Source organism: Triticum urartu, chromosome 7A (genome assembly GCF_056163025.1).
Source record: "Triticum urartu cultivar PI428250 chromosome 7A, HENAU_Tu73, whole genome shotgun sequence".
Lineage (NCBI taxonomy): Eukaryota > Viridiplantae > Streptophyta > Magnoliopsida > Poales > Poaceae > Triticum > Triticum urartu.
Window position 1 is genome coordinate 554,978,443 of NC_141879.1, and position 12,223 is coordinate 554,990,665.

General features: G+C 44.7%; 1 pseudogene; it reads left to right on the forward strand.

Annotated features, from left to right (window-relative positions):
• The first annotated feature begins 552 nt into the window (after positions 1–552).
• LOC147960417 (uncharacterized) lies at positions 553–1,538 on the forward strand (annotated as a pseudogene).
• Positions 1,539–12,223: the final 10,685 nt, after the last annotated feature.

Here is a 12,223-nt window from a genome sequence, read left to right on the forward strand (position 1 = left end):
TTTACTTCCGCTCTAAGCACGGTACTACCGTGCCAACCCGACACAGTACTACCGTGGCTAGAGCGGATGTAAAATTTTACTTCTGCAGTCTGGCCTAGTACTACCGTTGACTTAAAAATTACTTTGTTTTAACCACCCAATATCATTTATACTTGTTTCGTTTGGTTGTTGCCTTGGTCTTTGCAATAATCCTTCTCGCTCTTCTCGTGTGTTTGTGTTGTGTGTCATAGGTGGTGGCTCTGGTTCCAATGCAAGGCGCTCAAATCCCAGCCGTGACACGAGCTCCAAGCGTCTTCACAACCAAGAAGCTCCTGAGGACTCCAGTGCCCCACAATGCCACGTCAAGTCCACAACTACCAAGATCAAGGAGCCAACTATCGGCATGGATGAAATGCCTCAAGCGGAGTTTTTGATTCAAAGAAAGCTTGACCCCTACGTCAAGACTAGAGAACTCAGCAGGGGCAATGACTTGTTCTGGACCAAGCAACAAAATCTCATCTTCTTAGATGTGATCAAGGCCAAGCAGAACATCTACCAGTTTAATGGATTGACATGGACCATCTGAAGAAGAACTAGGGATATTTTGGCGAGACTCTGGATTTGGTGGAGCAGTTTGGTATTGAGGAGATCATCACTTTCCATCTTGATTATGACCCGGAGCTTGTGGCTCAGTTCTTTGCTTCTGTCCACTTCCACAGGATGAGAAGCGGACCATGAATTGGATGGCGAATGTCAAGAGGATGTCTGCTGAGTGGAAGGAGTTCATGAATATGTTGAACATTCGTGATGAGGGGCTTGATTAGCCCATTGGTGCCCGCCCCCATGCCAACCCAGAGTCTCTGAACAAGAACAAGATTCAACCCTATCTTGTTGAGAAGACCCTCCCTAGTGGCAAGAAGTCTTTTGTGTTGAACCTGTTTCTTAACATCAAGCACCGGATCTTCCGCAACTCTCTTTTTCCTTGCATAGGTGACAAGGACAAGGTGCACTCCTATCTTGTGGACATGATGCTCATGTGTGAGGAAGCGCGTCTCCAACAACCTAAGCCACTTGATATCTCTCATATCATGTGGAGTGAGCTTCAATTTGCTGTGTTCCACCGTAAGGTGCCCATCTATGGACCTTACTTGTTCCTTTTGATCTCGAAGACTTGGGAGAAGCTCTTTTCGGGCGAAGAGTTTCTTGCTCCCAACTGGATTCGTCATGAGCCCATTAAGCTGCGCCAGAAGAACAAGTGGGCTAACACCACTACCCGGGCTGAGGCCGAGGAGGCACGCATGGATGTTGATGAGGATGAGGTTGAGAAGGAGGAGGCTGAGTACAGTTCTGCAGGGTATTCACCTCCATCTACTGAGCCATCTTGGGCTAAGAAGCTCAAGACCAAGGTGAAGTCTCTGTTCTGCGTGCAGGCCAAGGGGCAGTACCAGGCCCATGTTGCTCAGAAGGACAGTTGCCAGTGTGACAAGAGGATCTTGAGGAAGCTTTGCGATCAAGTCTCGAGCGGGTCCGAGAAGAACATCACTCTTGAGGCTGCCTAGATGCCGAAGCAAGGATATCAGTGGGAGTCAGAAGAAGAGTCCATTCCTACTGCTGAGACAGATGAGGAGCTTGTTGGGTGATCTCGTCAGTGGGATCTACCACCTGTGTCGTAGGTGTCCTCTCTGCCTTTTTGGTGTCTCGATGCCAAAGGGGGAGAGAGTGTAGGATTTGCGAGTCTTGTGTCTCTTTGTTTTTGTTTCGTTGAACCTTCATTGCTTTGGTTTGTTGTTTTGTGTTGGTGTGCGTGAAAGAATTATCACGATCTACGAGACGGAGCTGCCGTCACCTACTGTTCTTCATAGAGAGGCTAGATCTGGAGTCCATTTGGGGCTCCGGAGAGGGGGATCTTCGTTCTTCGTCATCACCAACCCTTCTCCATCACCAATTCCATGATGCTCCCCACCGGTAGTGAGTAATTCCTTCGTAGGTGTAACTCCCCGGATACAACTTTCCATATTTGTAACTCCGACTCTTGCCTTTTCCGGAGATGCGATATGATTTTCCCTTCGTGGTTGGATTTTGTTTTCGTTTTGCATTTTCTTCATGTCATGCATTTCATATCATGTCATCATGTGCATCGCATTTGCATACATGTTCGTCTCATGCATCCGAGCATTTTCCCTGTTGTCCGTTTTGCAATCCGACACTCCTACTTGCACCGGCATACCCCTTTTGTCTCTTTTCGTGAGCGGGTGTTAAACATTCTCAAAATGGACCGAGATTTGCCAAGTGGCCTTGGTACACCACCAATAGACCGCCTGTCAAATTTCGTGCCATTTGGAGTCTGTTTGATACTCCAACGGTTAACCGGGGAACCGCAAAAGCCTCTTGTGTGTTGCAGCCCAACACCCCTCCAAAACGGCCCAATAACCCATCCAAACCACTTCCATGTCCTCCGTCGTCGGATAACGATCGTGTGGGCAAAAACTACACTCCATTTGGACACTCCTACCTTCTCCTACCTATATATTTGTGATCCTCCTCGAATTTTCACGGATGAAACCCTAGATCTCACCTCCACCATGCCAACAGACATGCCCATCCGCCATCGGACGCGTCCACCGCCTCCACCACGTCATCCGGCCAATAGCGAGCCGCCACCTCAGCTCCAGCTGGCGCCCCGCCCAACCGGTCATTGCCGCGTGTCACGCGCGTCGCCCCCGCTGCCGCGGCCCGCCCAGGCTCGCGCGGAGCCCGCCCGAGCCCATCGGGGCCCGTTCGCGCCGCCACCCGCTCCTGCTCGCCGGAGCTCGCTGGCCACCACCGCGCCTGCACGCCGCCGTCCGCGCTCCGCCTCCTCCTCCACCGCGCGCCGCCCGCACCTCGTCGCCGTTGCGCACCACCTCCGCACCCGTGTCGTCTTCCCCGCGAGCTCGACGCCCCGCCATGGCAGCTCGTCGGCGGCCACCTCCAACCGCGGGATCTGCCAGACCTTCGCGGCCTCGTCCTGGCCGAATCCAGCGCCACCATCCCCGGATCCGCGCGCCCTGAGCCCCTCCGTGCCCGCGTCACCCTGCTGGCGCCGTTCTGCTTCGCTGTCGCCGGCGTGAACCGCCACCGCCGCCCCTGCCTCCCCGATCCAGGCGGGATAGGGAGGACGACCGCGCCTCCGCTCGTGGGCCCCGCGAGCGCCCGCGTGGGCCCCTCCCCGCACAACAGGCCCAGATCCGGCCCAGCTCCCTCCTCCTCAGATGGGCTCGGCCCTTGGTGAGCAGTGCTAAACCCCGCCCTGGGTGCATCATAGCTATTCCCCGCTCGTCTCTGTTTTTTTCGAAAACGACTAAGTCCTCAGATCCTCATAATTTTATGCCATCTTCGTCATGCTATATCTTGGTGCTCGTAGCTCCATTTCGTGCATAGGATATATCAAAATGTTCAATGTGAGATGCTCTTCATTTCATTCCATTTGTGGCATGCTTGTTTGAGTTCGTCTTGATGCCCTAATCATTGATGCAAGAGTGCTATAAAATGTTTACTCCTGTTACTTAGCATATTATGATGTTTTGTCTTTTTTGTCACATTTGATGTGTGCTCCATATGGGCATGAGCTCTACATGTGTTTTGATCTATGACATGCCATATTTACAGGGGTGCTTGCGTTGTATTTTTGTGATCAATGCGGTGACTAGCACAAGCATGCAAAGTAGCCTTCGTGATATTGCTATTTTCAGGGACTTGGTATTTTGTTAAGTCTTTTGCTTGCTGTTATTTTGATGCCATGTAAACATGATGCTACAGTGAGATCCATGCTTGTTTTGAGATGCTTCAGTAAGGATGTTTTGAACATATGGTTATGCTCAATCCATCCATGCCCCTGTTTGCAATTATGGAGTGCCCTAGCATGTATTAATATTGCTCTAAGTTTGCTACAAAATGTTCCTGGCAGATTGTTTACATGTTAATCAATATTGCCATGGTTGTTGCTAGTGACCCATGCATGCTATGAACTTGCTCTTGCCATGGTTAGATTCATGAACATGTCATCGTGCTGTTAGTATGCTTGTTTTGTCATGCAAGGCTTTGTGATGAGTGGTTTGAGATCGCAAAGATGCCTTCATAATTCTGTTTATGCCATGCTCTGTTTTCTGCAAAGTCTGAAACTGTTAATAAAACTTGCTATGTTTACATGGGTGCCATCATATCTTCTGTGCCTTTTTGGCTCATTATTAGTAAGGAACTTTTGATTTGTACATTTAGTAGAATCATTCCATGCCTTGGTTTGCTATGATGTATTCCTATAGCATGTTGTTTGCTTGCTCTAAATATGGCTTCCTGGTGTTATTCCTGGCATGTTAGTATTTTCACCAAGTCTGTGATGCTGATATCTTTTGCACTTTTGCCATGGTTGTTTGAACCTGCTCTTTTGTGATTTAGCCGTAGCTCAGTGTTGATGTTTTGTCTACCATCTTGAGTACATCACTTCCATATGCTTTTTTGCTATGCTGTAGTGTAGTAGCTTAGTTTCTTGTTGCATGCTTAGTTGCATCATGCTATTAATTGCAGAATTGCGCCATTATTGTTTTTCTTTCCATTTGCAAACCGTGCATCCGATTCCGGAGATCTTTATATCGATTTCTACCGAAATCATCTCATCTTTCCAGCGGCACCCTTGGTTTTCCAAGTTGATGCCTTGATCAATCTTTTCCTTCCGGAGCAGGCATATGCATTGCATATCATGCCATGTTTTGCATCATGTTGATTGTGCATTGCACCGAGTTTGATAGTTTGTCCTTTGTTTGTGCTCTTGCTTTGGGTAGAGCCAGGAGACGAGTATGTGATCGAGGAACCTGTTGAGTAGGCTACCGAGGATCAAGCTTTCATCAACTCTGAGAACTTTGCAGGCAAGATGACCATACCCTCGAAATCACTTCTATCTTTGCTTGCTAGTTGTTCGCTCTATTGCTATGCCGCACTACCTACCACTTGCTATATCATGCCTCCCATATTGCCATGTCAAGCCTCTAACCCACCTTTCCTAGCAAACCGTTGTTTGGCTATGTTACCGCTTTTGCTCAGCCCCTCTTATAGCGTTGCTAGTTGCAGGTGAAGCTGAAGTTTGTTCCATGTTGGAACATGGATATGTTGGGATATCACAATATCTCTTATTTAATTAATGCATCTATATACTTGGTAAAGGGTGGAAGGCTCGGCCTTATGCCTGGTGTTTTGTTCCACTCTTCTCGCCCTAGTTTCCGTCATACCGGTGTTATGTTCCTTGATTTTGCGTTCCTTATGCGGTTGGGTGTTATGGGAACTCCTTGACAGTTCTCTTTGAATAAAACTCCTCCAGCAAGGCCCAACCTTGGTTTTATCATTTGCCTCACCACCACCTACCTTTTCCCTTGGGAGTCGCGCTGTCGAGGGTCATCTTTATTTTAACTCCCCCGGGCCAGTGCTTGTCTAAGTGTTGGTCCGAACCGGGCAACCTGCAGGGCCACCTCGGGGCAACTTGAGGGCTGGTTTTACTCATAGCTTGACCTATCCAGTGTTGCCCTGAGAACGACATATGTGCAGCTCCTATCGGGATTGTCGGCACATCGAGCGGCTTTGCTGGTCTTGTTTTACCATTGCCGAAATGTCTTGTAACCGGGATTCCGAGACTGATCAGGTCTTCCTGGGAGAAGGGATATCCTTCGTTGACCATGAGAGCTTGTGATGGGCTAAGTTGGGACACCCCTGCGGGGTTTGAACTTTCGAAATCCATGGCCGTGGTTATGTGGCAGATGGGAATTTGTTAATATCCGGTTGTAGAGAACTTGACACTTAACTTAATTAAAATGCATCAACCGCGTGTGTAGCCGTGATGGTCTCTTTCCGGCGGAGTCCGGGAAGTGAACACGGTTCTTGTGTTATGGTTGTGCGTAAGTAGTCTCAGGATCACTCCTTGATCACTTCTAGCTTCACGACCGTTGTGTTGCTTCTCTTCTCGCTCTCATTTGCATATGTTAGCCACCATATATGCTTAGTGCTTGCTGCAGCTCCACCACATTACCCCTTTCCTACCCATAAGCTTAAATAGTCTTGATCTCGTGGGTGTGATATTGCTGAGTCCTCGTGACTCACAGATACTTCCAAACAGTTGCAGGTGCCGATGATACCAGTGCAGGTGACACAATCAAGCTCAAGTGGGAGCTCGATGAAGATCTTGGTCGTTGTTATTTGTCTTTTCTGGTTGATCAGTAGTGGAGCCCAGTTGAGATGATCGGGGATCTAGCATTTGGGGTTGTCTTTCTTTATTTTGGTTCCCTAGTCGGACCTTTGATTGTATTTTGGATGATGTATGGATTATTTATGTATTGTGTGAAGTGGCGATTGTAAGCCGACTCTTTATCCCTTTCTTATTCAGTACATGGGATGTGTAAAGATTACCCCTCTTGCGACATGCCTACCATGCGGCTATGCCTCTAAGTCATGCCCCGACACGTGGGAGATATAGCCGCATTGTGGGTGTTACAGTAAGCTCGCTGGTCAGTGAGGAGTTGGATGAGATTCATCATGTAATCAAGTTAGTTTTGTTAGGGCTTGATCCCTAGTATCCACTATGTTCTAAGATTGATGTTGCTATGACTTTGCCATGCTTAATGCTTGTCACTTTGGGCCCGGGTGCCATGATTTCAGTTCTGAACCATTTATGTTATCACCATTATATCCATGTTCTAGATCCGATCTTGCAAGTTATAGTCACCTACTGCGTGTTATGATCCGGCAACCCCGGAGTGCCAGTAACCGGGACCACTCCCGGTGATGATCGTAGTTTGAGGAGTTCATGTGTTCACTATGTGTTAATGCTTTGTTCTGGTTCTCTATTAAAAGGAGGCCTTAATATCCCTGAGTTTCCAATATGGACCCCGCTGCCATGGGAGGGTAGGACAAAAGATGTCGTGCAAGTTCTTTCCATAAGCACGTATGACTATTTATGGAATACATGCCTACATTATATTGACGAACTGGAGCTAGTGTTGTATCGCCCTAGGTTATAACTTTCTCATGATGAATATCATCCAACAAGTCACCGATCCAATGCCTACGAATTTATCCTATATTGTTCTTGCTAAGTTACTACTGCTATCATCACTGTTACACTTGCTACAAAATTACTGCTATCACTGTTACCGTTACCGTTGCTGCTGCTACTATTATCAAAACTATCATACTACTTTGCTACTGCTCACTTTTCTGTAGATAATTAATCTCCAGGTGTGGTTGAATTGACAGCTCATCTGCAAATACCTTCAAATATTCTTTGGCTCCCCTTGTGTTGAATCTATAAATTTGGGTTGAATACTCTACCCTCGAAAACAGTTGCGATCCCCTATACTTGTGGGTTATCATGTGCTAGTTGTTGTTGCATCATATAGGTTGCTCACCTAGTTGCATATCTAGACAACCTACTTTGATGCTAAGTTTAATTTGGTAAAGAAAAGCTAAAAATTGTTAGTTGCCTATTCACCCCCCTCTAGTCAACCATATTGATCCTTTCAACGCCCATGCTGGTGTGTTCCTGCCCCCCTTTCATTGTGGTCCGGAGGCATGTAGATGATGTGCATATGTAACACCCTGTAATTTGCCGACTGTCAATATATAAGTCTTTGGGAGCCTTTCCCGCTGTCAGTTGATCTTAAAAAAATCCACTGGTCCCGCTTGCCAATTCCCAGCTCCAAAGACGAATCCCCTGCACGGGGAAACGTCACCAATGTTATGTCATCGTCCGCTCACACAAGATCTAGGGTTTCCCTTGAAGCTGCAACGGCATATCCATGCAGGAGTGTGATATGTCTCCAACGTATCTATAATTTTTTATTGTTTTATTATAGTATCAATCTTGGATGTTTTATATGAAATTATATGCAATTACATATCATTTTTTGGGACTAACCTATTAACCCAGTGCCAAGTGTTAGTTGCTATTTTTTTGTCTGTTTCTCGTTCTCCAGAAAATCAGTACCAAGTGAAGTCCAAATACTACGAAAAATTCTCACGATTTTTTTCTGGACAAGAGAGAACCTAGAAGCTTTAGGAGGAAACAACAAGGTAATAGGGCACACCCAGGGGGTAGGTGTGCCCTGATGCCTTGTGAGCCCCTCGTGGCTTCGTCTGACCTAACTCCACCTATATAAATTCTCTTTAATCAGGAAACCAACAGAGAGCCACCCAAAATATGTTTTCCACCGCCGCAAGTCTCTGTTCTTCCGCGATCCCATCTGGAGGCCTTTTCTGATACTCTGTCGGAGGGGGAATCGATCACGGAGGGATTCTACATTATCCTTGCTACCTTCCGATGATGTGTGAGTAGTTCACCATAGACCTACGGGTTTGTAGCTAGTAGCTAGATGGCTTCTTCTCTCTTTTTGGTCTTCAATACAATGTTCTCCTTAATGTTATTGGAGATCTATTCGATGTAACTCTTTTTTGCAGTGTGTTTGTTTGGATCCGATGAATTGAGAGTTTATGATCAGATCTATCTATGAATATAATTTGAGTCTTCTTTCAACTCTTATATGCATGATTATAGCCTCGTATTTCTTCCCTGAAATTTTGGTTTGATTTGGCCAACTAGATTGATATTTCTTGCCTTGGGAAGAGGTGCTTTGTGATGGGTTCGATCTTGCGGTGCTCAATCTCAGTGACAGAAAGAGATATGACACGGATGTATCGCTACTATTAAGGGTAACAAGATGGGGTTTATTCATATGTGACTTTATCTTGTCTACATCATGTCATCGTTCTTCTTGCCTTACTCCGCTTTTGCATGAACTTAATACACTAGATGCATGTGATACGTCTCCATCGTATCTACTTTTCCAAACACTTTTGACCTTGTTCTGGACTCTAACTTGCATGATTTGAATGGGACTAACCCGGACTGACGCTGTTTTCAGCAGAATTGCCATGGTGTTATTTTTGTGCAAAAATAAAAGTTCTCGGAATGACCTGAAACTTCACGGAGAATATTTTTGGAATTTATAAAAAATATTGGCGAAAGAATCAACACCAGGGGGCCCACACCCTGTCCACGAGGGTGGGGGCATGCCCCCTGTCTCATGGGCCCCCTGAGGCTCCACCGACCTCAACTCCAACTCTATATATTCATGTTCGGGGAGAAAAAAATCAGGGAGAAGGATTCATCGCGTTTTACGATACGGAGCTGCCGCCAAGCCCTAATCTCTCTCGACAGGGCTGATCTGGAGCCCGTTCGGGGCTCCGGAGAGGGGAATCCGTCGCCATCGTCATCATCAACCTTCCTCCATCACCAATTTCATGATGCTCACCACCGTGCATGAGTAATTCCATCTTAGGTTTGCTGGACGGTGATGGGTTGGATGAGATTTATCATGTAATCGAGTTAGTTTTGTTAGGGTTTGATCCCTAGTATCCATTATGTTTTGAGATTGATGTTGCTATGACTTTGCTATGCTTAATGATTGTCACTAGGGCCCGAGTTCCATGATTTCAGATCTGAACCTATTATGTTTCCATGAATATATGTGAGTTCTTGATCCTATTTTGCAAGTCAATAGTCACCTACTATGTGTTATGATCCGGTAACCCCAAAGTGACATTAATCGGGACCACTCCCAGTGATGACCGTAGTTTGAGGAGTTCATGTATTCACTAAGTGTTAAGGCTTTGTTCCGGTGCTCTAGTAAAAGGAGGCCTTAATATCCCTTAGTTTCCAATAGGACCCCGCTGCCACGAGAGGGTAGGACAAAAGATGTCATGCAAGTGCTTTTCCATAAGCACGTATGACTATATTCAGAATACATGCATACATTACATCGATGAACTGGAGCTAGTTCTGTGTCACCCTATGTTATAACTTTTGCATGAGAACTCACATCCAACATAATTATCCATCACTGATCCTATGCCTACGAGCTTTTCACATATTGATCTTTGCTTAGTTACTTTTCCGTTGCCACTGTTAAAATCACTACAAAACCAATACTGTTACTTTTGCCACTGTTACCATTACTTCCATATTACTTTGCTACTAAATACTTTGCTGCAAATATTAAGTCTTTCAGGTGCGGCTGAATTGACAACTCAACTGTTAATACTTGAGAATATTATTTGGCTCCCCTTGTGTCGAATCAATAAATTTGGGTTGAATACTCTACCCTCGAAAATAGTTGCGACCCTATACTTGTGGGTTATCAGCATGCTGGATAGCAGTCGATGTGTGGAGTAATAATAGTAGATGAAGGCAGGAGTCGGTCTACTAATCTTGGATGTGACGCCTATATACATGATCATTTCCTTGGATATCGTCATAATTCTTTGCTTTTCTATCAATTGCCCAACAATAATTTGTTTACCCACCGTATACTATTTACTTGAGAGAAGCCTCTAGTGAAAACTATGGCCCCAGGTCTATTTCCTATCATATTAAAACCAAAAATACCTTGCTACAATTTTTCTTTCTTTATTTTATGTTGTGTTTTAGTTAGATCCATTTATCAACACCTATACAATTTAATCTATCTCAATACCGTTGAGGGATCGACAACCCCTCTTACGTGTTGGGTTGCAAGTTTTTGTTGTTTGTGTGCAGGCGCTGTTTACATAGTGTTGCTTGGTTCTCCTACTGGATTGATAACCTTGGTTTCATAAGTGAGGGAAATACTTACCTCTGCTACGCTGCATCATCCTCGCCTCCATAACTAGTAGCTAGATGTCTTCTTCTCTCTCTTCGATCTTCAACACAATGTTCTTGGAGTTCTATTCGGTGTAATCTTCTTTTGCGGTGTGTTTGTGCGGATCTGATGAATTGTGGGTTTATGATCAGATTATTCATGAATATTATTTGAGTCTTCTCTAAACTTTTTATGCATGATTGTTATAGCTTTGTATTTCTCTCTGATCTATCAGTTTGGTTTGGCCAACTAGATTGATTTATCTTGCAATGGGAGAGGTGCTTTGTAATGGGTTCAATCTTGCGGTGCTCTATATCCCAGTGACAAAGTAGGGGACAAGACACATATTTGTATTGTGGCCATTAAAGGGAAAATGACGTGGTTTATTCATATTGGTTGGATTTACTTTGTGTACATCATGTCATCTTGCTTAAGGCGTTACTCCGTTTTTATTAACTTGATACTCTAGAGGCTATCCAAATGACATGTGGTCGAAGGGTGGAGTAATGGTAGTAGATGCAAGAAGCAGTCAGTCTACTTGTCTCAAATGTGATTCCTATATACATGATCATTGCCTTGAATATCTTCATAACTATGCGCTTTTCTATCAATTGCCCAACAGTAATTTGTTTACCCACCGTATGCTTTTTGTTGGAGAGAGAAGCCTCTAGTGAAAAATATGACCCCCGGCTCTACTTTTATCATATATAAAATCCAAAAATACCTTGATACAATTTTCTTACCATTATTTTATTTCGTATTTTGTTTTATTTATCTACCACTGTGAGATTTGATCCTTGCAAATAACCGGTGAGGGGATTGACAATACCCTTGATCACATTGGGTGAAAGTATTTGCTTTTGTGTGTGCAGGTGTTGTTAACGAGGTTTCCCGTGGTTCTCCTAATGGATTGATAACCTTGATTCTCAACTAAGGGAAATACTTATCTCTATTGTACTGCATCATCCTCTCGTCTTCGAGGAAATCCCAACGCAGCTCACAAGTAGCAGGAAGAATTTTTATCGCCGTTGCCAGGGAGACATCACCAAAACCTATCAAGTACCTTCACATAAACTATCATCTACTTGTTCTTACTTTCATTTGCCATTTACCCCTCATTTTCATCTCCCTCACTTCTAAATTTGTTTTACAAAAAACACAAAAATATTTTCGTTTGTTTGGTTGCTTCTTTGCTTGCTTGAGATTACTATCATGTCTGAGTTTGTTATCAGAAAAGGTAAGGATGGTAAAATCCCTAATGTAGAAATTCCCGCAATTTTGGATTCTAAATTTTTTGTGACAAGAAGTGGGAACATCACAGGAAAAAGCACTATTTAGGAATTCTTTATTTGTACAAGAATACTGGTTTGCAATGACATTCCTATTCTCAAAAGAACCAAGAGTTACGCAGAAGCTATTCAACACTTGTCCTTATACTTGAGAGAAGATTTATGTGTACTCACCCCACCTTGCAAAGATTGTTCTATGAGTTACCTATTATAAGCAACCCTAAGGCTAAAAACATAGCTAGTCTTGTCCTTATGAATGAA